The 25,517-nt window shown below is 44.5% G+C and overlaps 1 protein-coding gene across 4 annotated transcripts in view; it reads left to right on the top strand.

Annotated features, from left to right (window-relative positions):
* Window positions 1-25,517, top strand: part of SH3KBP1 (SH3 domain containing kinase binding protein 1) — a 336,824-nt gene that overhangs the window by 217,309 nt on the left and 93,998 nt on the right. The window lies entirely within an intron of this gene.

Genomic DNA, 25,517 nt, shown 5'->3' with positions numbered 1-25,517 from the left:
CCTCCCCTTCAAGGGGACCTACTAGAGTCCATGGGACCAGGTTTCAGGGGGTGTTTCTGATGGAAGGCATGTTCTAGTTGTGGAACACCAATGTTTTCTACTGGTTTCCATGATTGCGCTTCCAGTTCATAGCCCTCCCACTCCACCAGATAATAAGAGTTTGCCTCAAACTTGTGTGGAGTCAAAGAGTTCCCAGACCTCATATGCTTCTTGGCCCTGGACATCTATGGGAGGTGGCAGTAAAGCTGAGTGACTGGGAAAGTAATTATTCATGTGAGGTTTCAAACAGGAAATATGGGAAACTGGGTGGACTTTCAAGGATTCCAGCAACTGGAGCCTAAATGCTACAGGGTCAATTGGCTCCAAGATCTTAAATTGGCCTAGATACTGGTGGTCCAATTTGGCTGAGGGGCAGGTGAGTTTTTGCGGTGTTTGGAGGACAACCAGACTTTTTCTCCTACAGACAGGGTCTATATGGCTCGCTGGTTTTGGTCAGCATGACATTTTTAGGCCTCCTGGGTGACTTCCAGGCGTTCAGTAAGCTCTTGGTGGACCCAGTGAAGGTGGGCAACTAGACTTGCTGTGATAGGGAGTTGGGAGTCTGTAGGTGCAGCTGAATGAAGGCGATGGTGGAAACCCTACTTTGTGTAGAAAGGATGCATGGGCAGAATTGTACACAAATTCTGCATATTGGAGGACGACCAGCTAGTTATCCTGACAATAATTGAGAAAGCAGTGGAGGCATTGTTCGAGGGCTTGGTTCACTTGCTCTCTCTGCCGGTTGGTTTGTCGGTGATAGGCTGAGTAGGTAAGCAGTTCCTAAAAGTTTGTGAGTTGGTATCAAAAGTGGGAAGTGAATTGTGAATCTCCATCTGAGACTAGTATGGTGGGCAGCCCATGGAAGTAAAAACATGATCTAGAAAAAGGTGGACTGTTTCTTGGGGGGGTTGGGAGGGAGCAAATGGAAATAAATTGCACCATCTTAATGAGGAGATCAATGGTGACAAGGATGACTGTGTACCCCTGGGAGCAAAGTAACTCTACAATGAAATTCAAGGATGCCAAGGACCAGGATCAAGGCAGGATAGGCAAAGGCTGGAGAAGACAGAGTAGTTTGGCACATGGGCACTTGCTTTGGCAGCACAGATCACATGAACTAATGTACTCTCAGTAGACCATGTGCAATTTGATCATCAAACACAATCACCATGGCTTGGATGAAGTCTTTGAGCTTGCCCAGAAGAGGGGCTAGTGCTCTCCAAGAAGGGAGATGCCCAGGCCAGTGCCTGTCCAGTTAGCAGACTAATAAGAAGCCCTACTTGGGTTTGGCCAGTGGAGAATGATTGGGACTGAACAATAAAAAAGAGCCAACACTGGGTCATGGAAAAGCGGAACTTGCTCCAGTCCCTATCAAACGTATCCAGCATTGGAATCTCTGTCTCTCTAGAAGTCGGGGCAGCAGATATGGGTAGGATGGCTTGAGTCTGTAGGGCTGCTGTTTGTACATGCAAGGCCATAATCTGGGCTGTAGGGTCTTCGTGATTCTCTCAATGCCCGGCAAAGGCACACCTGCCTCTGAGAAATTCATCTGAAAGGCAGTCCGGCACCTTATTCACCCTTGTTCAATCTTTTGAACTGCTCAAACTATCAGCAGTGGTGGTCTTGCCTAGTGGTGAGAGCAAGAGTCTGACCTACCAATTTGAGCTGAGCCAAAGGGTTAACTGGGTTCACAGTCAGAAGGTGTAGCAGAGGATTGGAGCTGGAAGTCAGAAACCAAAGCCTAAGCTGAAGGGTTAACCAGCATCTCAGTCAGAAGGTGTAGCCGAGGGTCGGAGTCAGGAAAAGGCTGGAGCAGGAGCAGGTACAGGTAGGGGTATAGAAGGAGCAAGGCTGGAGACAGCAGAAACCGGACCAAGCACAGCTGCGGGCTAGGAATGGGATGAGGAGCCACTGAACTGTAGCTGCTGCTGAGCGGAAGTATCAGCCTGCTGAGTTCGTCAACTAACCAGGTGGCACAATCAATCAGACAGCGTCTGTCAGGGTCAACTTCACTCATTAGATTGATGCAGGCTAGGACCCTGATACCCATGTCGGTACTCACAGACATTGATCAGGTCACTCCTTAACCTTCTCTTTGTTAAGTAAACAGATTGAGTTCCGTGAGTCTTTCGTTATAAGGCATGTTTTCCCATCCATTAATCATGGTCATGCAGTGGCGCTGGGACATTTTTAGTAGTGGGGGTGCTGAAAGCCAGCCTGCTTATCCCTGTCCGCTCCCCACCCCACTGAGGCTGGAAGCAAGGCTGTATCTCTGGGAGGGGGAGACCTGGATAGCGGTAAGGGGGCTGAGGCCACAGCTTGGGGCCAGGAGTGGAGCCTTAGGCAGGAACCGGCAGCTGGGACCAAACGCGCAGGGCAAAGAGCAGAACCCCAGCCGCGGGGCTCTGGGAGCCAGGTGCGGGCCCCAGTCGTGGGGCTGGGACGTGGGGCTGGGAGTGTGTCCCAGGCACAGGTTCAGCAGCCAGGGAGTGGGCCAGCAGCCGGGACCAGAGCCCCAGGTGAGGTGAGGGGTTGGGGAATGGAATGCGGGCAGAGGGCCGGGAGCAGGTCATAGGCACAGGAAGCACCCCCAGGTTTTATGTGTGGAGCCAGCGGCTGGGGAGCGGGGCTAGCAGCCCCGCATTAAACCTGGGGGTGCTGCAGTACCCCCCGCACCCTTACTTCCCCTGCCTATGTGGTCATGGCAGTTCTTTGGATTCTCTCCAATTTTTCAACATCCTTCTTGATGTGTGGACATCAGAACTGGACATAATATTCCATTAGTGGTCACACCAGTGCCAAATACAAAGCTAATAAAACCTCTCCACTCGTACTCAGTATTCTCCTGTTTGTACATCCAAGGATCACATTAGTCCTTTTATCATTTTAATGATAGAAATTATTACTATGGCAAGTGAGGGAGATAAGAGTTGTCTTTTTCTAATATGACACAAGTGAAGCCCTTTGTGAAAAACATCTGTTTTTTTGTTTTTCCATTTGAAATATTAAGGCTTCAGAAAAGCACCACATTATAACAGCTTTAGAGACTGAAGTCCTCTATTCACAGAACAGGTACACTGTGGAAAGTAGCACTGCAAGTTTCCTCACATTGTGACCCAACTTGGAAGGATTTGAAACAAATAGCTTTTTCTCTAGGCTTATTCAGCTCTTGGCCTGTCTGTTGGGACTGCTAACAAGATTTCCAGTTTTGCTAATGGATGGGCTTTTCTTGTTGATGTGTTCATAAACTTATTTCATATAAGCACCTGTAGCGGGGTGGCGACTCACCCCTGTGGCACCTCCTGCTGGTCTCTCAGGGAATTAGCTCTTCCAGCCTCCGGAGCACCCTGTGCAGGCCGGTGTCCTGCTTGCTGCTGGCCCCCATGTCCCTCCCGGACCCTGGTGCCCCTCTTACCCAGGGTGCTTCCCCCTGGCAGTACCTCCACAGTCTGTGGGTCTCCCCTCCCCGGGGAATACACACCCACTATCCCTACCTCGCCTCAGTCTTTGGCTACTGCCAGTCACCATTGAGCCCCCGCACACGGGGTGGAATGCAGTGTATAAGCCAATCATCACAGGCAAGGGCGGGTTTGGACCTGCTGCCTCTGCCTACCTTTGGGCTGCCCCCTGCAACCTCAGTACCCATCCAGCCTTACACTAGGCCTCCAGCCTGGGGGGTTTCCAGGCCGGAGCTCCGCAGCTCCTCTGGCCTTCCCCCAGCCCTGCTCCACCTCAGGTACTCTGGTACGCTCCACAGCTAGAGGAGACTGTCTGCTCCTGGCCCACTGCCCTCATATAAGGGCCAGCTGAGCCCTGATTGTGGTGTGGCCACAGCTGAGCCTGCTTCCCCAATCAGCCTCGGAACTGCTTGCTCCCAGCCAGTGCCCTCTCCTGGGCTGTTTTAAGCCCTTCAGGTCACCGCTCTACAGCATCGTACAGCAATCAGATGGTATTTTTTTGTTTGCTGTTGACCTGGATTGTGTTAGAACTTGCAACTTCTCTGTATTCCATTATTCTCTGTATTCAATTACCAGCTCTCTGAGCTATTCAGGCCTTCAGCCAGCAAATGCTATTTCATTGTCAGGCCTATTTATTTGTTTTATTGAGCTGTAGGGGATGGTAAATTAGTACTTATATATTTCCCCTCACTCCTTATTTTTATGCACTATAGTGTATATTTGATTTCTTTGGTGCCTTAGATAATTCTTAAACTGTGATCTGTAGATTGCTTGTGTCTCTGGATCACTTGGTGAGGATGGTGCACGGATAGCTGGTTGGCACATGATGCTGGCTCTGGTCCTTGTTTTCAACTTCCAAATTGCACTAAAAACACATAAAATAATTGTACCTGTAAGCAATTGCTGAAGTTGCTGAAGTGATGTCATCTGATTGCAAATGGAAGGATAGGTGTCTGTGGGTAAGTCTACACTGCAATTAAAAATCCACGGTTGCTCGTGCTAGATGACTCGGGCTCATGGGGCTAAGGCATTGCTTAATTGCGGTGTAGACATTCAGGCTCAGGTCAGCTGCAGGTGTCTCATTGCAGTGTAGACATAACCCATGAGACAATCTCTCTATTTAGATGTCTTCCACCCAGTAAAGTTTGTGAATCTCTGCTTTAATGTAATACTATAAATTACATGAATGTGGAAGATATAAACTGTACTACCCTACATAAATCCCAGTGTCTTTACTGATAGCGAATGTGTATAATTTTGTTTGTGTAAAATAAAATGACTAGAAAAAGTTAATTATTATAGGTTTAACACTTTAGAGGAAATAAACCAAGGATGAATTTGGGCCAAATGTTCTAAATGTTGAAACTTCTTAAATCTATACCCCTTTGTCTATAGCTAGTTGAAAGTTTGGAAATATTCCCTTTCAGAATATTAGTCAAAGAACTGATTAGTTCAGGGATTTGCTATTAGGGTATGGAGTCTTTCATTTTTAGCTCTCTGTTACCCACATAGCTAAGGACGTGGAAGTCATCCATATAATGTTTCTTCATTTGACCAAAATGAAAGGAGCTGATGATCTCAGTCCAGTTCCTGTAGATAAGCGTCCACTGCATGAAAGCTGACATTCTTCACAATCATGGCAGTTTTAGGAAAGAAGTCAGGGACTGAATGGTCTTGGACATTGAAATGATGTCTCTCAAACCTAAAAGTAGCTCTCCCAGGTCAGACCAGGTTTGAGGCATGTTAGGAAGGGCAAATGGAAAATATACTAATGGCCTACAGGTCAGTTTTTCAGCACTGAATGGGATTTCAGTGACTTGCTCATATTAATGAGAAAAAAAGTTACAGTGCTCAGAGAATAGTGCACTCCTTTCTTGTGCTATGATTTGATGTTTTTTCCTGTTCTATTCCTTTTCTTTTTATTTCCATTTTATTTATCTCACCCTTATATAATGGGAAAGCTACTAGTTATTTTGTTTGAATGTTTTTTGATTTTGTGTTTTTTCCAGCCTAATTCTTCATAGCTTCTTTGTTTTATCATGTATTCCCACTTATTGTCTTGCCCTTTGCTGCTTCCCCTTCTTTATTGTGTGCCTTAAGCAGCATTGCCAAGCCCAAACATAGAAAAATTGTGAGTCAGAACCCACAAAATCATGAGATTGGCTTTAAAATCAAGGGATTTTGTTAAAAAATGAATGGGTTCTTTTTATTTGCCTTTTGGTTTCTGAGCCTTTAGTGTATGCTCACATTGCATTTTCAGGCTTTTCTTTGCAACCACGAGAGCTAGAAACATTTTTTTAATGGAAGCTGAGGGTCTTGTGTGATGACTCGGCTTCTGGATTTGGGTCTTTACGTAAAACATCAAATATTGTGAGACTAACAATAAAATCATGAGAGTTGGCAACACTGTTAAGTTATTTCCCTTTTTCCCTCTACATAGCACTCCCATTTCACACTACAGCTCACCAGGCACACACAATGGAACAATGCAGTGTGGGAGAGTTACATAAAGGAAGAGACAAAAGACGACTCTTGCATTGTCATAATACCAGTACGTTTTAAGTTAGATGTTAAGTGCAATTTTGGTAGGTAAAATGCATGTACTGTGTATTTTTCGTATACTGTAAATAACAATCAATGACTGTCTAACACCGAATACTACAGGTTGTTACATTTGTGCATTTAAAGTGATAGAAAAAATGGAATGATACTGGATTACCTGACAGTCTGTAATCATTCCATTGAGGGTGTTATAATGCGTACCCAGACCAGAGTAGAATGAAGGCTGCACGTGCAGTCTGAATTCAGGAATTCCATAGCTTTTTAATGCTTCTGTGAAACCACACCCTATTACTAGTTTAAATTACTGTATTTGTAAATAACATAATAAAGTGGCTAATAGGTAATTAATCTCATGGAACTCGCCAAGGTTTTTTTTCAGTAAACAAATGGACAAATACATATTTGAACTCCTGGTTCTAAAAGTGCATCCTGAGGTCTCTTTATGCCTTCTATTTTCATAGAATCATAGAATCATAGAATATCAGGGTTGAAAGGGACCCCAGAAGGTCATCTAGTCCAACCCCCTGCTCGAAGCAGGACCAATTCCCAGTTAAATCATCCCAGCCAGAGCTTTGTCAAGCCTGACCTTAAAAACCTCTAAGGAAGGAGATTCTACCACCTCCCTAGGTAACGCATTCCAGTGTTTCACCACCCTCTTAGTGAAAAAGTTTTTCCTAATATCCAATCTAAACCTCCCCCACTGCAACTTGAGACCATTACTCCTCGTTCTGTCATCTGCTACCATTGAGAACAGTTTAGAGCCATCCTCTTTGGAACCCCCTTTCAGGTAGTTGAAAGCAGCTATCAAATCCCCCCTCATTCTTCTCTTCTGCAGGCTAAACAATCCCAGCTCCCTCAGCCTCTCCTCATAAGTCATGTGTTCCAGACCCCTAATCATTTTTGTTGCCCTTCGCTGGACTCTCTCCAATTTATCCACATCCTTCTTGAAGTTTGGGGCCCAAAACTGGACACAGTACTCCAGATGAGGCCTCACCAATGTCGAATAGAGGGGAACGATCACGTCCCTCGATCTGCTCGCTATGCCCCTACTTATACATCCCAAAATGCCATTGGCCTTCTTGGCAACAAGGGCACACTGCTGACTCATATCCAGCTTCTCGTCCACTGTCACCCCTAGGTCCTTTTCCGCAGAACTGCTGCCTAGCCATTCGGTCCCTAGTCTGTAGCTGTGCATTGGGTTCTTCCGTCCTAAGTGCAGGACCCTGCACTTATCCTTATTGAACCTCATCAGATTTCTTTTGGCCCAATCCTCCAATTTGTCTAGGTCCTTCTGTATCCTATCCCTCCCCTCCAGCGTATCTACCACTCCTCCCAGTTTAGTATCATCCACAAATTTGCTGAGAGTGCAATCCACACCATCCTCCAGATCATTTATGAAGATATTGAACAAAACCGACCCCAGGACCCTTGGGGCACTCCACTTGATACCGGCTGCCAACTAGACATGGAGCCATTGATCACTACCCGTTGAGCCCGACAATCTAGCCAGCTTTCTACCCACCTTATAGTGCATTCATCCAGCCCATACTTCCTTAACTTGCTGACAAGAATACTGTGGGAGACCGTGTCAAAAGCTTTGCTAAAGTCAAGAAACAATACATCCACTGCTTTCCCTTCATCCACAGAACCAGTAATCTCATCATAAAAGGCGATTAGATTAGTCAGGCATGACCTTCCCTTGGTGAATCCATGCTGGCTGTTCCTGATCACTTTCCTCTCATGCAAGTGCTTCAGGATTGATTCTTTGAGGACCTGCTCCATGATTTTTCCAGGGACTGAGGTGAGGCTGACTGGCCTGTAGTTCCCAGGATCCTCCTCCTTCCCTTTTTTAAAGATTGGCACTACATTAGCCTTTTTCCAGTCATCCGGGACTTCCCCGGTTCGCCACGAGTTTTCAAAGATAATGGCCAATGGCTCTGCAATCACAGCCGCCAATTCCTTCAGCACTCTCGGATTTTATTTTAAAGGAACTCTTTTTTTGTTGTTTTAAATCTTCATTTAGCAACTGCAAATAAAAATATGAAAAAATAATAAATACAGAACCGTCAAGCTGCCTGTATAGTAGACCAACTCAACCATATTATATTTTTGTAGCCTCTCCCATTTCCATTGTTTGTCATAATTTATAGTGTTGTCTACAAGCAGATTGGTGCTGGGCTTGTCATTTTTGTCTTTAGAGTGTCATGCACACACAGTAATGGATAAATAAATCCTCTTCCACCAAGATAAGTGCTTTTTGTTGTTCATCTTACTTAACATTTCAGGGAAGGGGTTGAAATGGGGGCAGGGAAGGGGTGGGAAGAGGCAGGGCAGGGGTGGGGCCTCATAGAAGGGGTGGAGTGGGGGCAGGGCCAGGGCAGCAGGGTGGGCGTGGTCAGTGGTGCGGCCCTCGGGCCAATGTGCTAGTCCTCATGTGGCCCTCGTGGTCATTTGAATTTGAGACTCCTGTTTTAAAGTGTCTTTTCAAGTACCTTTTGACATCACTGGAATCTTTCTCTTTACCCAGCTCGCTAAAGAGTGATTTTTCACATGAAGCATCAATAACCCTTTTCTTAAAAACTCAAGAGAGAAAGCAATTTTGAAAAAGAATTTTTAATCTTTGAAAGCACATCTGCCTATTCGTTCAGTATTCAGAGCACTGGCTATTAGCCTTAAGTGTGTTTATACAGTTTACCTGATGAAAGACAGCAGTTTATCTTTTTTCACTGGAGGAGAAAACAATGCTTAGATTTGACCCTGATGAACAAGCAACTGACACTGCCCAGAAATGGAGAACCCCAACAAAATCCTGCTTTGTTCTAACAGTCATCTAATCTGGAGCTCTCTCCGTGGCTTATTATTTTTTTGCTTTTCTGCTTGCTCGTCCGCTTGGATTCAGATGTGCAAAAGGTGGATCTGTGTGTGTCAGACAGGGAAGTATAAGATGCTCTGACATCCAGCACTTTATTTCAACAGGACTGAAGGTGATCTGATATGATCACAAGTTGTTTCACACAATTTTGAATGAGACTTACAGCACTGTGGTAGTTTCTCTAGTTGTGGAATAATCTAGTTTGTGTTTATTTTCAACTGCTTATAGTAGTCTCTGAAAATAACTTCTGGCCTGAAATTTTTCATGTGTTTCAATTTCAAAGGTGAATTTTAATAGAATAAAAAGAATTCTGTTTATGCATATCTTGACATTTGTAGCTATTTTGTGTGTATATGCTCGGATTTCAAAATTGTTTAACTTTCAAATATTATACTTGCCCTGAATTTAGTCTTTAGTGAAGTTAAGGAGCTTTGACATGTTTGAAGAAATTTGGTTTAGAAATAACAAAGATACTGTTGCTTCAAATATCATTCTATAATGTGGTCACTAGTATGCTGTCTGTGTATGTAATCCTGGTTGTTGAGAAGTTTTGCTCATTTACTTCAGTACGGCCAAGATTTCATCCTAAAAGGCTTTTCATATTTGTGAATTTATTAAATGTGTTAAATAATTTCCCCAGAGAAGGAAGAATCAAGATATCAGTGTTCCATTTATTTGCCATGAAAACAATTTTTTTAAAGCTAGCAGAGAAATGTATGTAGCAAAGTAACAGTAATTCATAACTTATATGCAGGTTGTTTGTTTATACAACTTCTAATTGGATACGAGAACAAACAGCATTTTAACAGGAAAATTCAATGCAATCAGTTGGAGTATGTGGTATTGGAATATTTTCAGATTCTGCAATTGCAGATAATCTGGTTTGCCTGCCTGCAAAGGGATGGCGACATGTAGTTAAAAAAAATATTTGTGATTTGTTTTCACTCTGCACTGGGTGAAATATCTTCCTAGAAATTAAAAAGTAAAACTTCAAGTATGTGTGAGTGTAGATCCCACTGTAAGTGCATGCAAGATTTGATTTTTATTTTTTTTTAATCTTAGTGTCCATCTGGGCCATACATGCGTTCTGTGCCTCCTCATGCTCCCATGGTAGGGCATAAACACCATATACATTGGTGATTGCCCCTAAAGGAGGTGTATTCCTCCTTACCATCACCAAGGTAAATGTTGTTCTCCTCTTCGAACAGAAAATCCTCTTCTCTGAGGTTAGGTGGACACTGCAGAGAGACTGCAGCTTTCCTTACAGGGCTCAGCCACCAGTGTCTCGTAAGGACTGGCCACTGATCTGGCCAATACAAAACAGGTCAGTTCCATTCCTGTTATAAGCCACTCTGGGCCTATTTGGAGAACTGTGGTCCACTATCTCATGTATAGAGAAGCCCGGTCTCCACCGAACTCCTCATCAGCACCTTTGGCCAGATCACCTATGTCAGAGCACAAGGAAGAACCGGATTTAGGGACAGAGCAACAACAGCATCTCACCATCAAAGAAACCAAAGGAACTCTCTTTGTCATTGAGTGAAGCAGTGTCCTCAGCACTGGTACTGGTGCCGGATGACTTCGTCTTTCCAGGAGATCCTTGAGGATTGCTGAGACTCTGGAGATAGAGATCTGCATCAAATCAGAGAAATCCTGCAAGCTATTTGACATCTTGTCAGTTTCTGGTCCAGCCAGGATCACCCTCCCCAAGGACATACTTGATAGCTTGATCAACTTGTGAGAAAATTTTTCTTCTCTGCCTCCTTACAACTATGCATGACTTACCGGCCAAGTATGACTTTCTAAACTAGGACAAAGCAATGCCTTTCCTCTTGAAGCTCCTGCATGACAACAGGGAGGAGCTCAGAAACATAATTAAGGCTAAGACATTCTTACAGAGACATAATCGGTGGCTAAGACATCCTTACAGGTGATAATCAACAGTGCTTCTCTTGTTATAACCACAGGAACATTCAGAGTGATGTTTCCACCATTGTGGAGCTGGGCAGAGGTGTAGATGGAAGAAGCCATTCAGCTGAACAGAGGAGACAACTATATAGAAAGTCAGGAATTTAAATCCACTCTGCTGAGAAACTTTTCCTTCCTTTTTTGAGGCCTTTTTTTTAAATGTGAGAATTAAACTTCCCCCTGTCTGAAGTGCCACTGTACTGACCCTTCAGTTATTGTTAACTCTGTTCTTTCAGCAGAGCTCACGTAGCGGGTCAGGAAAACCCCATGGTAGTAAAACTAAGTGTTGCTGTCATGGAAAGGCAGATCACATAGAGCTGAGTTTGATACCACAGGAATAACTGATTCTAGTCACTTCTCTATTTTAAATTTCTGTGACAAAGTAGGATACATTTATTTCTGGAGGACTTTATTGAAATGTAAAATAGTTCAGATTTGAGGATTAAAAGACTTCAAGATTTGTGTCCCTTTAAGATGTAAATAGAAAAAGTATTCCCCATCACCACCAAAAAAAACCAAACAAACACCAAATCCACCCTGTTTAGTTGATAAGAAGCTTGTTTATGCTCCTGTTCATTCAACATCTAGAAGAAACTGGTAACTGTTTGCTTCTTTTTTGTAGTTGAGAGCCTCCCTCTCATAATTTGCCTATCAGAGATTTTTTATTGTTGTTTTTTCATTTTCTGAGTTATTAAAATAAATACAAAAAGAACAAAGGCCTAGTTTTCTCTTATAGTAATAGTCTTGGATTTGTGCCTGAAGCAAAAAATCAATTTTTTCATCACATATAAACAAGAATTCAAAAATAGTAGCTGAAGGGGAAAGGGAAAGCAATGGCCAAAGAATCTTTGCATTCCTTTCCCCCTGCCCCAGTCAGTGGAATTTTCTGAACTTCTGAGAGCACTCTGAGATAGTGTGGCTAGCCTCTTTCTCTTCTTTGCAGGGCCTTGTCACAATCCCTAATGTCTGAATAGATGAGACAGAATTCTTCTCAAAGGGCACGTCTTCACTGGCAACATTAAAGCGCTGCCGCGGCACAGCTCTCCTAGCGCTATCAAAAACCCACCCCCACAAGGGGAATAGCTCCCAGCGCTGGGAGTGCGACTCCCCTCCCAGCGCTGTCTACACTGGCTCTTCACAGCGCTGAAACTTGCAGCACTCAGGGATGTTTTTTTTACTCCCCTGCACAAGAAAGTTGCAGCGCTGTAGAGTGCCAGTGTAGACAAGCCCAAAGTCTGTCAATATAAATTCTAAATGAAGGATAGTGGTATACGCTACAGTACAGTGCGAGGCTCTTAAACTGGTGCAGAAGTTCTGTATTTCCTTGATACAGTCCTACTATTCTGAAATAAGTGTCCACACAGGGTCTTAAACAGGTAAATTTCCGTGTAGACGAGCCCTTAAGTTGATGCCATGAGAAACCTACCTGTGTTAATGCATAGATGTTAAGTGGGAATTGTATTCCTTTAACTGGAATATAACGGAGCTGGAGTATAACAGAGCCTTCAGTCCTGACCTGAGCAGATCATGAGTGAGAGCTTGACTTTGCTAGCATCCAGAATCACACAATAACCACACCATTTGAGTTGCAAATTGTTTATAACATTGGACTTGTGCCTCGTTTTGATTCTTTATGATCTATAAAGAAGGTGTAAAATATTTTTTAAAAAATCTTGATTAATTTTTCCCTCAAAACCCAATCTTTTCTGGTTGTGCAGAAGGTCTTGTTGAAGAGTTCAGACCATGTTTATTGTGGCACCTTAATTGAAGGAGTGTGGGTGTGGAATCTTTCATGAAGGCAGCTTCTGTGCAGCTAACTCACATTATTTTATCATGAGTTTTGTAATATTAAGTGTTTAGCTCCTGGAGTCATGTGACTATATGATAACCTAACATTTCATTAAAAAAAAATAAGTTTCTGGCTCTCATAGTTCTGAAATAAAGCTTGAAAATGTGACCTGAGTGTATCCTAATGGTTCAAAAAACAGAAAGCGAACAAAAAACTCCCAAACAAACAAAATCAACCCCCACACCAAGTGCATTATTTTTAAAATCTCTCTTGATTTAAGATAATCTGAAAATTTTTATTTGCCTGGCTGATGCTTTTTCAGTGCGTAGGATTGGCAATTTATCCAAAATATTATTCATAGAAGTTATACAGGAGTTTAAAAAAAGTTTTTCCTTCTCAGTTGCTCAGCTTTCCCTATCTTGATTCTTGTGATGTCAGCATTTCACTAGTTCTCCAATCATCACTGAATGTTCCAGGCAGACAAGCCCTCATTTTTTAATGTAAAATACAAGTAGATTCATAAAAACAAAAAAGTCCAGGCTTTCTGTATAATCATAAAGAAGCAAAACTGGGCTCAAGTCAAATTTTTCTCCCTTTTGCATGTCATCTTTAAGAAAGACTCAGGTGTTGCAGGTGACGGCTGAGGGACCTTAACGGAGCAATGTGATGGATACTTGAATGTTGTCTACCCATGCTATGTTTGGCTTTATCCTGTGTTGTCCCTCACTCTTATGGATATCACCCCAGTTCCAAAATTTTATATTTTTTTATATATATGTAACCCTTCTGCCTGTCAGAGTTGGCAGCAACAAGGGCCGGGTTCAGTATCTAGGGGTTCCATTCTAATAACACAATGCAAAACCGGCTCGAGCCCCCACCCAGTGAACTGGGACAAATATATACCACCCCCGCTGGGCACCTCCAAGGGGCAATACTTCCCCTCTCGCAAGCACATAGTCTGAGTATAACAAAAAACCTTTTAATACCTTAATCCACCTTTTAATAACAGAGAGAAACAATGTGGCATTATGTTGGGGAAACACCACCAACAGGATTCATAACATAACCCATTAGCAAAAACCCACCCCAAGCAAATTGGGGCATGTCCTTTCCCTTTAGTTCTTGAGTCCAGCAACCCAAAGTCCAACAACCCCAAAGTCTCTGTCCCTGGTCAGGGCAGCCCCAGAGTTCAAAAGTTTACCTGCAGAGTTTTACCTCCCAACCTGGGTGGAGATTGGGAGTGGGGGGGTTTAAGGGGCACCTAATGCGGTCCAAAGCTGATGGCCCCACCTCTCCATGGGGCTCTGTTCTAGCAGCCACCCCATGGGCTGCTCTAGACATCCAACAAACTGCTCTGCTCCACCAGTTGCTCTGTGCCGCTCACCGTCCCACCAGCTGCTCTGCTCCACCAGCCGCTCTGCTCCACCATATATCTTTAGACTCCCCCACTACTTAACATAACACTCAGTGATTTCTGCTCTTAGTAAGTTTAGCTCTTTTGTGATTTCAGCTTGTAGAAGGGGAGCCTCAGCACTGGTGCACCGTTAGCCCAAAGTGAATTCAGCTCAGCAACCTGTAACTAGACTCCTAATGGAATCAAAATAAGCTCTGATATTCCACAGTGGAGAGAGGAGGAAGTGCAATTAGCATCACAAGGGGGGTCTATGCCACCAAGTATTAATACCTGTCCCCAGCCTCTCAATTCACAGAGTTTTGGAACCCATGTCCCTTGCCTAGCGAGTGCTACTTAGTTGATAACAAAAGGCCATCATAACAAAAGGCCAAGTGCAGTTCCACTGTCCTTAATTCCCATAATCAGGGTAATAACAATTTATTCTTCCTGCCCCAATAACAGAGACACTGGGGATCCCACAGCAGCCAAAGTGACCATTTGGGCAGCTATGGCCTCATTCTAGGCGGGGTGGGTGTTCCTATGCAAATGAGATCAGCCCCTGAAGTTCTTTTCTACAACTTACCACACCTCACCACCAGATGTCAGGGTGGAGCTCATCCTGACTCTGCTTACATCTATATATATAATATATATATAATATAAAGAACATTATTTATCACACAGTGACTACAAGAGAGGTAACTTGCCATCTCTACGGTGTTTATGGCAACTCTTAGTTTGATAATTGGGAAAAGCATGGACTGCAGTGATAGGGCTATGCAGTGTATGTGACTTCACAGTGCCACTGAAACCCATTGTATTAACTACTGCCTGTTATTTTAATGCTAGGCATTGGCTTCATGAAACCAAGCATTAATGCCTGCAGGTTGCTGCTAAATCTGTGACATCTCTCTCAATATCTGTACAGCAAAGCTTGGCCAGTGTTATTATTATGATTGGCTGTTTTTGTGCAGGAAAGGTCTCCTTCCCCTTTCTTCTTTAGGATCCACTAGCCTGGAGCCATAGGATATGGGGAATTTGTGTTTGACAGCTACGTAATCCAACTATTGTTACCCCACAGGACAGGCAAGATCAAGATACTCTTGTGTTGGTGATATATTCTGGTGCCTGTTGAGAGGCAGCCTGGGCTGAGAGGCAGGAGATCTGAGTTCTCTCTCTGTGTCCACAACAAATTCCCTTTCTGATCTTAGACAAGTCGCTTTGTGTCTCCGTTTCCCCATCTGTAAAATAGAAATATTAATTAATATCTACCTGCTTCAGAGGGATGGTGAGTCTTCATTAATGTTTGCCTAGTGCTCTGAGATCCTTCCTCATAAAAATGTTAGCATTTAGGTTGTGGTGAATTTGGGAGATGAATAAACAAAAATGAAAGCGAATACTTGATATTCATACTAACTATTATTGTATGTGAACATTTTGCTGTGTGAATCATTGTTTCCGAAACAGCTTAAAGATCGTATGTAATTTTTTCCTCTCCAGCAGGAAGTGGTTTCTCCTTTACAGTATAGTAAGGGAAAAGTGGGGGAGGGTGAGAAATTGTATCAAGATCTTGCCAATCAAAGTTAGAAGTGTTTGTCATTGATCCTGTGGAGAACTAGGAAATATCTATATTATTTTTATGAATATTGTGCTTGTCTCTCCGTGTGTGTTCATGATGGGTTACTTGCTATGGAGTTAGATCAAAAGGGGTTGTTATGGAAAACAAGCAGAAAAGGATAAATAGTGGCGTAGATAAGAATCATCCCAGCAAACACTCAAACACAATAGCCAGATTTATAGCCATGAAGAAGCTACTCCTCAGACTTAACCCTGGTTACATAACACTTTTGCTGTGAGAACCTGGAGATCAAAAGGCACTGATCAGTTAAAAGGTCTTCCCTTTAGAAAGAGAGGTGGGAAATTATCTGGCTGCTGCAGGATGACGCAGACTGATTGAGAGTCCGGGGTCTGCAGCAAGTAGGTTGTAACTTTGGATCCAAGAGAACAGGATGGCCCAAAGCTAAGTAATGCCTACTTAGGGGCTTGAGAGTTATGCCTAGGCCCTACCAAAGCCACAGCCATGAAAAACATGTCACAGACCGTGAAATCTGGTCTCTTGTGTGCTTTTACCCTGTACTGTACAGATTTCATGGGGGAGACCAGCATTTCTCAAATTGAGGCTCCTCACCCAAAAGGGAGTTGCAGGGGGGTCACAAGGTGATTTTCGGGGGAGTGTCACTGTATTGCCACCCTTACTTCTGCGCTGACTTCAGAGCTGGGCGGCTGTTGTCCAGGTGCCCAGCTCTGAAGGCAGAGCCCCACCAGCAGCAGCGCAGAAGTAAGGGCGGCAACACCATCCCATGTCATCCTTACTTCTGCGCTGCTGCCTTCAGAGCTGGGCGGCCAGACAAAGGCAGCTGCTGACTGAGGGCCCAGCTCTGCAGGCAGCAGCGCAGAAGTAAGGATGGCAATAACATACCATGCTATCCTCACTTCTGTGCTGCTGCTGGCGGCAGCTCTGCCTTCAGAGTTGGGCTCCCGGCCAGCAGCTGCCACTCTCCAGCCACTCAGCTCGGAAGGCAGCGCCGCAGAAGTAATGGTAGCAGTACCGCAACCTCCCCTCCAATAACCTTGCAACCCTCCCACAACACCTTTTTGCGTCAGGACCCCTACAATTACAACACCATGGAATTTCAGATTTAAATAGCTGAAATAATGAAATTTACGATTTTTTAAATCCTATGACCATGAAATTGACCAAAGTGGAATTTGGTAGGACCCTAGTTATGCCAACCAAAGTATAACAGTATGTGCACAGATCTGTGTTATTTTAAACCCATTCCTGGGAGTGCTGTGCATCTTTTGGTGATATAAATCATACTTCATTTTGAGAAAGCTAGAGGGTGTAACAGCCATCCTTCCATTCAGGCTAAATGAAGGAGCAGTTAAATGTGTCTTTGTTTAGTAATAGCTGAAACAAGCGGGGCCGTTGCCCAAAACATAGACCCTCATGGCAAGACTGAGCAGAAGTTATGCTATGTTGACTGAGGGGTTTCTTGAGGACTGATGCAGCAAATGCAGGGGAAAAGTCATTGATTGGTGGAGCGGTCTGTTTTTATGCGTTTGTGAGGAGGAGGAAAATACACCAGAGAAGCAGGAGGAAAAAAGGACTTAGTCAGAAGAAGCCCCGGGAGCATGGCCCTGAGAGCGCTTTTGGGATAGGTGCTGACTGGAAAGGGGCTTGGAACTCCGAGCAAAGACACTGTCTTTCGTTGTTCGATTCCTGCAGTGTTCAGGGAAACTGGACTTTATGCATTCCTTGTAAGTAAACAGGATTGCATCAAAAATGCCTAACTCCATCACCAGTTTATCTTCGTAATGGAAACAACCCACAACATCCTGAATTTGACTTACCACTAAGGCCATAAATGGGTAATAATACTATTGCTGTCCACAGACCCCCCCCAAAGGGAAACTCTTGCAGGTGCCAAGTCCGTTGGGCCTGCTAGTTATTATGGTTGGCAAGTGCAGGGGAGGGTGTAACCCTGAGACGCAGTTGAAGAGGCTCAACTTAAATGTACCCCCCAAATTAAAAAACATAGTAAGAGAACCAAAAAAGTGTCACTGTGACTAAACAACAATGTAAAAGAAGCAGTAAGAGATGAAAAAGGCATCCTTGAAAAAGTGGAAGTTAAATCCTAGTGAGGAAAATAGAAAGGTGCATAAACTCTGGCAAATGAAGTGTAAAAATATCATTAGGAAGGCCAAAAAATAATTTGAAGAACAGCTAGCCTCCTTTTACTGAGCTAGGTGGGCTCCCTTCAGCTGAGTGAGCCCTTGTTTGCAAAGAAGGGTGGATTTTACCTCAGGGACTCCTCATACTGCAGGGAGGCTGGTGCAGGGAGGCTGAGCTCGCCAGGCCCATGTTATCAGTAGGGTACCCCGGAGCGAGTGGCCAGCTAGAGGCAATAGGGCACGACACAGGGCGATTGGTCCCGAGAGTGAGGGGCCAGCTGGGAACAATAGGGCCCGGGCTGGCTAAGGTGCAGATATGTCCCGTTTTGGCCAGGACAGTCCCCTTTTTCAGCTCTGTCCTGGCCGTCCCAACTTTTTCGCCAAACCTGGGCATTTATCCCAGCTGCAAGGCAGAGCAGAGAGAGGCGGCTGCTGCCTGCGGGTCAGCTGTAGGCAACAGTGCCTGCCAGCAGGAAACTGGAGAAATTTGCTGCTGGCGGGCAATGCTGGCTTCAGAGCTGACCCCTGGGCAGTGCAGAGCTCGGGGGAGGGGATCAGCCTCAGCTGGGGGAGGCACAGAGCTTGGGTTGGGGTGTGGGGATCAGCCCCAGCTGCGAGTAGCACAGGGCTGGGAGGGGGAGACCTCACCCTGGGCAGTGCGTAGCTCAGGGTGGAGCAGCCGGCGTGGGGTACGTTGGGCGAGCTCATGCTGCCCTCCCACCCAGAGGGTCTGCGATTAATGCAAATTTAAAAAATTAACGTATTAATTGTGCTGTGTGCTAATGGCAGTTAATTGACAGCCCGAGTAATAAGTCATGAGGACCAGATGGTATTCACTCAAAATTTCTGAAGGAACTCAAATGTAAAATTGCAGGACTATTATCTGTAGTCTGTAACCTATATTTGAATCAGCTTCTGTACCAAATGACTGGAGGATAGCTAATGTAACAACAATTTTTAAAAAGGACTCCAGAGGTGATCCTGACACAGGCCGGTAAGCCTGACTTCAGTGCCGGGCGAACTGGTTGAAACTATGGTAAAGAACAAAATTGTCAGACACATAGATGAACATAATCTGTTGGGAAAGAGTCAACATGGTTTTTGTAAAGGGAAATCATGCTTCACCAATCTACTAGAATTCTTTGAGGGGGCCAACAAGCATGTGGACAAGGAGGATTCAGTGGATTTAGTGTACTTAGATTTTCAGAAAGCCTTTGATAAGGTCTCTCACCAAAGGCTCTTAAGCAAAACAAGCTGTCATGGGAAAGAGGGAAGATCCTCTCATGGATTGGTAACTGGTTAAAAGATTGGAACAAAGGGTAGGAATAAATGGTCAATTTTCAGAATGGAGAGAGGTAAATAGTGGTGTCCCCCAGGGGTCTGTACTGGGACCAGTCCTATTCAACATATTCATAAATGATCTGGAAAAAAGGGGTAAACAGTGAGGTGGAAAAATTTGCACATAACACAAAACTACGCAAGATAGTTAAGTCCCAAGCAGACTGCAAAGAGCTACAAAAGGATCTCTCCAAACTGCGTGACTGAGCAACAAAATGGCAGATGAAATTCAATGTTAATAAATGCAAAGTAATGCACATTGGAAAACATAATCCCAACTATACATAAAAAATTACGGGGTCTAAATTAGCTGTTACCACTCAAGAAAGAGATCTTGGAGTCATTATGGATAGTTCTCTGAAAACATCCACTCAACGCAGTCAAGAAAGCGAACAGAATGTTGGGAATCATTAAGAAAGGGATAGAGAATAAGACAGAAAATATCATATTGCCTCTATATAAATTCAGGGTACGCCCACATCTTGAATACTGTGTGCAGATGTGGTCGCCCCATCTCAAAAAAGATATATTGGAATTGGAAAAGGTTCAGAAAAGGGCAACAAAAATGATTAGGGGTATGGAACGGCTGCCATATGAGGAGAGATTAAGAAGACTGGGACTTTTCATCTTGGAAAAGAGATGACTAAGGCGGGATATGACAGAGATCTATAAAGTCGTGATGGGTGTGGAGAAAGTAAGTAGGGAAGTGTTATTTACTCCTCATAACACAAGAACTAGGGGCCACCAAATGAAATTAATAGGCTGCAGGTTTAAAACAAAAGGAAGTATTTCTTCATACAGCGAACAGTCAACCTGTGGAACTCCTTGCCAGAGGATGTTATGGAAGCCAAGACCATAACAGGGTTCAATAAAGAGCTAGATAAATTCATGGAGGATAGATCCATCAATGGCTATTGATGCCAGGATGGGAAGGGATGATGTTCCTAGCCTCTGTTTGCCAGAAGCTGGGAATGGGTTACCGGGGATAGATCACTTGACGATTACCTGTTCTGTTCATTCCCTCTGGGGCATCTGGCATCGGACAGTGTCTGAAGACAGGATACTGGGCTAGGTGGACCTTTGGTCTGACCCAGTATGGCCGTTCTTATGTTCTTAAGAGTGGTTGCATTGCGGGGGCCAACCTGAAAGAGAAATGAAGGCTTGGGACTGCCGCTTGAAAGAGGTGAACTCGGAGACTGGAGAAGAGTCTCAGATGGACCAGCTTACCCAGGGATCATGACAGCTCCCACACTTAGTAAAATGCCTAGCTCTCCTATTTAGAGGTGAAAGAGAGCGTGGTAGGGTATGTTGGTCTTTGGAGTTGAGAAGGGGAGAAACTATCTGGACCAAAAGCAACCTTTGTGAGCTGGAAAGAAAACCCACTACTACAGGGATGTGTCCAGGATCAGCAGGAATTAGAAAGTTGGATTTGCTTAGTCCTTGTTACCTGCCGATGACCTCAGGAGGTACTTGACCTACCAACTTTCCCTAGGAAGGGGCCTAGGATGACATAAAGACAAATCAGAAAGCCGACAGCAGGAACTCTGGCCCAAATAGCAGGGGAGGGGGATTTATCTTTCTTCTGGACTCCTTTTCTGTCCTTTCACTTACTATAGATTGGTAACTGTGAAAGTAACACCTGCTGTGGGATTCTTCTCAGACATGTCCTTGGTTGGCTGTATGTTTTATTCTTCTGAAAACCTAATAAACAGAGTGTTGACTATATTGGAATAGAGAGGATCCTGTGTCTCAAACACTGGAGGAAACTGACCTTATATCTATTTTTAAGTTAACAATTCAAGTTTTATTGATATTCAGAATAAAAAGAAATGGAGATACTATGAACCCAAATATACTCAAAGGCAATTGAATCAAGCTTTCAATAAGAAGAGAGGTATTAGTATGTACAAATTGCATAAAGTTTCCTGAATACCTTTCACTGGAGACCTAGAGGCATAAGTGGAAAGTACCTGTGCTGCCAGGACATGCCCATCTAAAGGCAAATTTATGTACTTAACATTGTTATAGCTTCACTTCCTCTCCCTAGTAAATCAACGGGCCCTGCCCTCCCCTCTGCATCACCAGTTAGACATTTCCGTTGCCCTTCAAAAACTTCATTTGTAACATTCCCTAATTTTGACACACACGTCAATGAATTCTGGGCTCATCCTCTCCTTGTTGTTGAGTTCTGGGACCTCCCTGCTCTTCCCCAAATAAATGAGTTTGGCAGATACCAGATCATGTTGCAGGGCATCCTGACCTCCCAGCAACTCTTCTCCATGTATACTACTGTGTTCCTTTCCCCCTCTCCCCGCTGGGTAAAACACCCATGGGGGCCAGTTTCTCATCTTCTCTCTTTTTAAGAAAAAGGGTGCCTGGCTCGGCTTCTGTCCTCCCCTTCTGCAAAAGAAAGTGGTATCTTGTGCCCCTCTGCTCTCCTACCTCCTGTCCTGAGCAAAGAGCAAGTGGCCAGGGGCTGCTTTGTTTCCGGCTGACCTTCCAGTAAAGCAGACAGTGGTGTTTGGGCCATTCTTTTTCCTTCCTTTCTCCCTTCCCTCCAAGGAAGGAGGGAAGGAAGCTCACCAGTCCAGCTCACCCCATAAGTCTGGAATGCACTAGCTTCATCTTGTGTTCAGTTAGTTGACGTTTGTTATTAACTGTTGTTTCTAGTCATACGTACATTTTTCCATGAGCTAAACTCAAAAAAAGGATGGGGTTTTTTATTGGGTTTTTTTTTTTGGTTTTGGTTTTGGTTTTAGTTTTAGTGTATAGTCAATGATTCACCCATGGTGTGTTTAAAATAAAAAAAGCATATGGATGCCAAAATATTTCTTTCTTCCTAATTGTTTCAGTAATGTTCTCATTACAAAAAAAAAATTTTGAAAAATCCCTTGACTCTTGTTGGAGCTAGGGTGACTTACACTGTATTTGTGCTGGAGCACCCGTGGGAAAAAAAATAGCTTAGCACCCACTGGAAGCCCCGCGGATCAGCTCCTCCCTCCTGCCCCCAGCGATCAGCAGTTCAGTGGCATGCGGGAGGAGCGGGGGCAGGAAGAGGCAGAGCGGGGGCGGGAAGAGGCTGGGTGGTGGCTTTGGGAAAGGGGTGGACCAGGGGTGCAGCACTCTGGGGGAAATCACAAAGGTGGTGCCTCTGATTTAAATCATGTGCTCCAATATAGCCCCAACCTGTTTTTGATGCAGAACCATAGATGAGTTTTTGATATGGAAATATATACTGTTCCAAGTGGTGGGGAGGTATGTAGCCATCGTTGACCCCACTTGCCTCTCGAACGACCGCTCCATCTTCTTTCTCCCTTTAATCTCTCAGCCCATTGAATGTATTGTCTACTGTTGTCTCCCATTGAATGTATGTACTGTCTGGAGTTCATCTCCTCCAATTCTATCCTAGACCATCTCCAGTCCAGCTTCTGCCTTAGACTGCTCTTTCCAAAGTCTCTGATGAACTTGTCCTAGCCAAATCTCAGAACTAGCAGTCCCTCCTCATCCTGCTTGGCCTGTTAGCCTCCTTCCTCACAGGCAACCATGCTCCTCTTCTTGAAATGTTTTCCTCTCTTGGCTTTTGTGACTATCCTCTTCTGTTCCGATCCTACCTTTCTAATTGATCTTTCAGTGTATCATTTGGAGAATCCATCCCATCCTTCCTCCAGCTTTCTATGGGGGTTCCACTGGGCTCTGTCCTTCGTCCCCTTCTTTTCTCCTTCTTCACCTTATGACTGAATAATCTCACCCACAAACAAATTCAATTACCAACTCTATGCTGGTGACTGACAGATCTACTTCTCTACTCCAGACCTAAAATCTCAACCCGTCTCTCTGACATCGCCTCATGAATGTCTAGCTATCAGCTCTAGTACAACATGGCCAAGCACAGCTCTGAATTCCCCTCCCCTCCCCACCACTTCCTTTCTCAGTCACTGTGGACAATACCACCATCCTGCTTGTCACTCAGACCAGTAACCTGGGCATCATCTTCAACTTAGACTTCTCTATTTTCTTGTATCCAGGTTATGTCTAAATCTTGCAAATCCTTTCTGCATAACATCTCTAAGATACGGTTTTTCCCAACCATCCATACAGATAAAACTCTCATCCAGTCTCTCATCATTTTGGTTTCTGCAATATCCTTTTCTCTGGCCTTGACAAATGCAGTTTTGCCTCACTAATATCCATTCAGAATGTTGCTACAAAGAGCATTTTCCTAGCCTGCCATGTCGGCAATATCAGCCCTCTCTTTGAGTCCCCGCTCTATTGCGTCAAACACAAGCTTGTTTGTCTTTACTTCAAAGGCCCTTCATGGCCTATCCCCACCCTAACTAGCATCTCTCATTCAGTGTCAAAATGTTAAATCCTGGCTCCGATCAGCTCAGGATGACAACCTCCATTGCCCCACTTGTTAAATTTTCAAACAAGCACCCTTGTGTTTTCTCCCATGCTGCCCTTCATGCGTGAGAGGAGCTCTCCTTAAACATCCACGAACTACCTTATTAGCCTCCTTCAAATCCGTCTCAAAACTCTCCATAAGGCCTATAAAAAATGGTTAAGCTGCTGGTACACTAATATCACTGTCTGCCTTGCTAACCAGTATTGTCTCGTTTTACTTTTACTTCCCCATCTGTCTACATCCATCTGTTGTCTCTTGTCTTATAGTTAGACTGAAAGTTCTTTGGGGAAGGGACTGTCTTTTTGTTCTGTGTTTGTGCAGCACCTACCACAGTGGTTCTCAACCTGCTGCCCAATTATGCACTAAAAAAAAAAAAAATGCAAAGCTTGCTAGTCCTCCGATCTGGCAGGGGACGGGGACAGCTGATGGGGAAATGGCGGCAGGCAGCCCTGCTGGAGTGCTTCTGCCAGCAGGGAAGGCTAAGCAGCCCCCTGTGGCAGGGGAAGAGCTCAGCAGTCCAATGCAGGGGGCCCTGCCAGGCAAGTGGGTGCTGAGGGAGCCCAGCCTGGGCAGGCCCCACTCACTCCTGCTCCAGCATGACTATTTGCACTGCTCCCCAGGGGCCAGAGCGATCCCTGGCTGTGCTGCCAGCTCAGCCCGGCAAACACAGTCATCTCCCAGCAGGGCCAGTGAGTGTGGGGCAGGGCACGGGAGAGTGGGTCTCTTGTGGGGGGGGGGGGGAGGGGAGGGAGTTAGGGGGTTCTGGGAAGTGAGAGTATGTGGGGGGTGCTGGGCAGCATAGGCTCAGGAACTAGGGGTGTGGCTCCGCTCCTGGCCCTGCTCTGTGGAGGGGTCTCTGGGAGGGGGGGAGGGGGGTGTTGCTGGGCATATGGGTCTGTGGGGAGTCTTAGCAGGGGGTCGGTGAGGGGGGTGTCTCTGGGCAGGGGAGTGCTGGGCATAGGGAGTCGGGGGGCACTGGGCAGGTGATCGGTGTGGCATGGGTCTTCCCACAAAGAGAAGAGGTACCCTGGCAGCACAGGGCTAGTCAGGCCAGTGTGTGTTTGGCACGGTCTTTCTCAGCCTGTGGCCCACAATGGTAAATAGGTTGAGAACCACTGACCTAGCACAGTGGGGTTCTGGCCCATGACTGGGGGCTCCTAGGTGCCATGGTTATACAAACAATAAAAGTAGCCAGATCCTTGACCACAGATATTACCAGGCTTTCCAGGGCATAATTTTCATTGTAGGTTAGAATAATATATTTACAAAATTAAAAGTAAAAAATGTACATCTATAAAGATCACGGTCAGTGAAGAAAAATAATGGTTGTGCAGTGTGTGCATACTGTTCTTTCAGCTTAGCTGTCTAACACTGATGATGATGCATTATTATACTGCTTGGTGAACTAGATAATATATGTACTTAAAATGACAAAAAGGGACACTGTCCACTTAAAAAGCACATTTATGTCTGAAATTTGTTTACTACCTATTGTTACTTGTTACACCTAATACTAGTATGATAGAAGGAAATTGGAGGATTTTTTTTTCTTTTTTTTCCACGTTATTTCTTCGTTTGGCAGCACTTTATAAAAGTCAGTTTCCCTGTATAATCCATTTACCCATCTTGTTTCTGTGGGTCTTTCACACAGCAACATTGAAGAGGAAAGTATTTTTAAAAACAGGAAAATGTGACTGTAAAATCACACACAAATTGACAGAGGCATTTAGGGTAGGAGTACTATTTTGAAATCTTTTTTCTTTTTTCTCCCCCAACCCCTTTTTTACCTTTTTCTTTTTTCTCCCCCTGCAAACTGACTAGATTTCAAGTTGTCCATGTCCCTTTAATGTAACTTCCCCCCCCCCCCCCGCTTTTTTTTTTTTGCTCATGATTTCTGCACTGTTGCTAAAGCTTTAACTGGGAAAATAAAGGTTTTAAAGAGGAATAATTTATTTATTTCA

The sequence above is a fragment of the Lepidochelys olivacea genome, assembly GCF_965140295.1.
Source record: "Lepidochelys olivacea isolate rLepOli2 genome assembly, chromosome: 1".
NCBI classification, from domain to species: Eukaryota; Metazoa; Chordata; order Testudines; family Cheloniidae; genus Lepidochelys; species Lepidochelys olivacea.
This window is presented reverse-complemented; position numbering and strand designations above follow the sequence as displayed.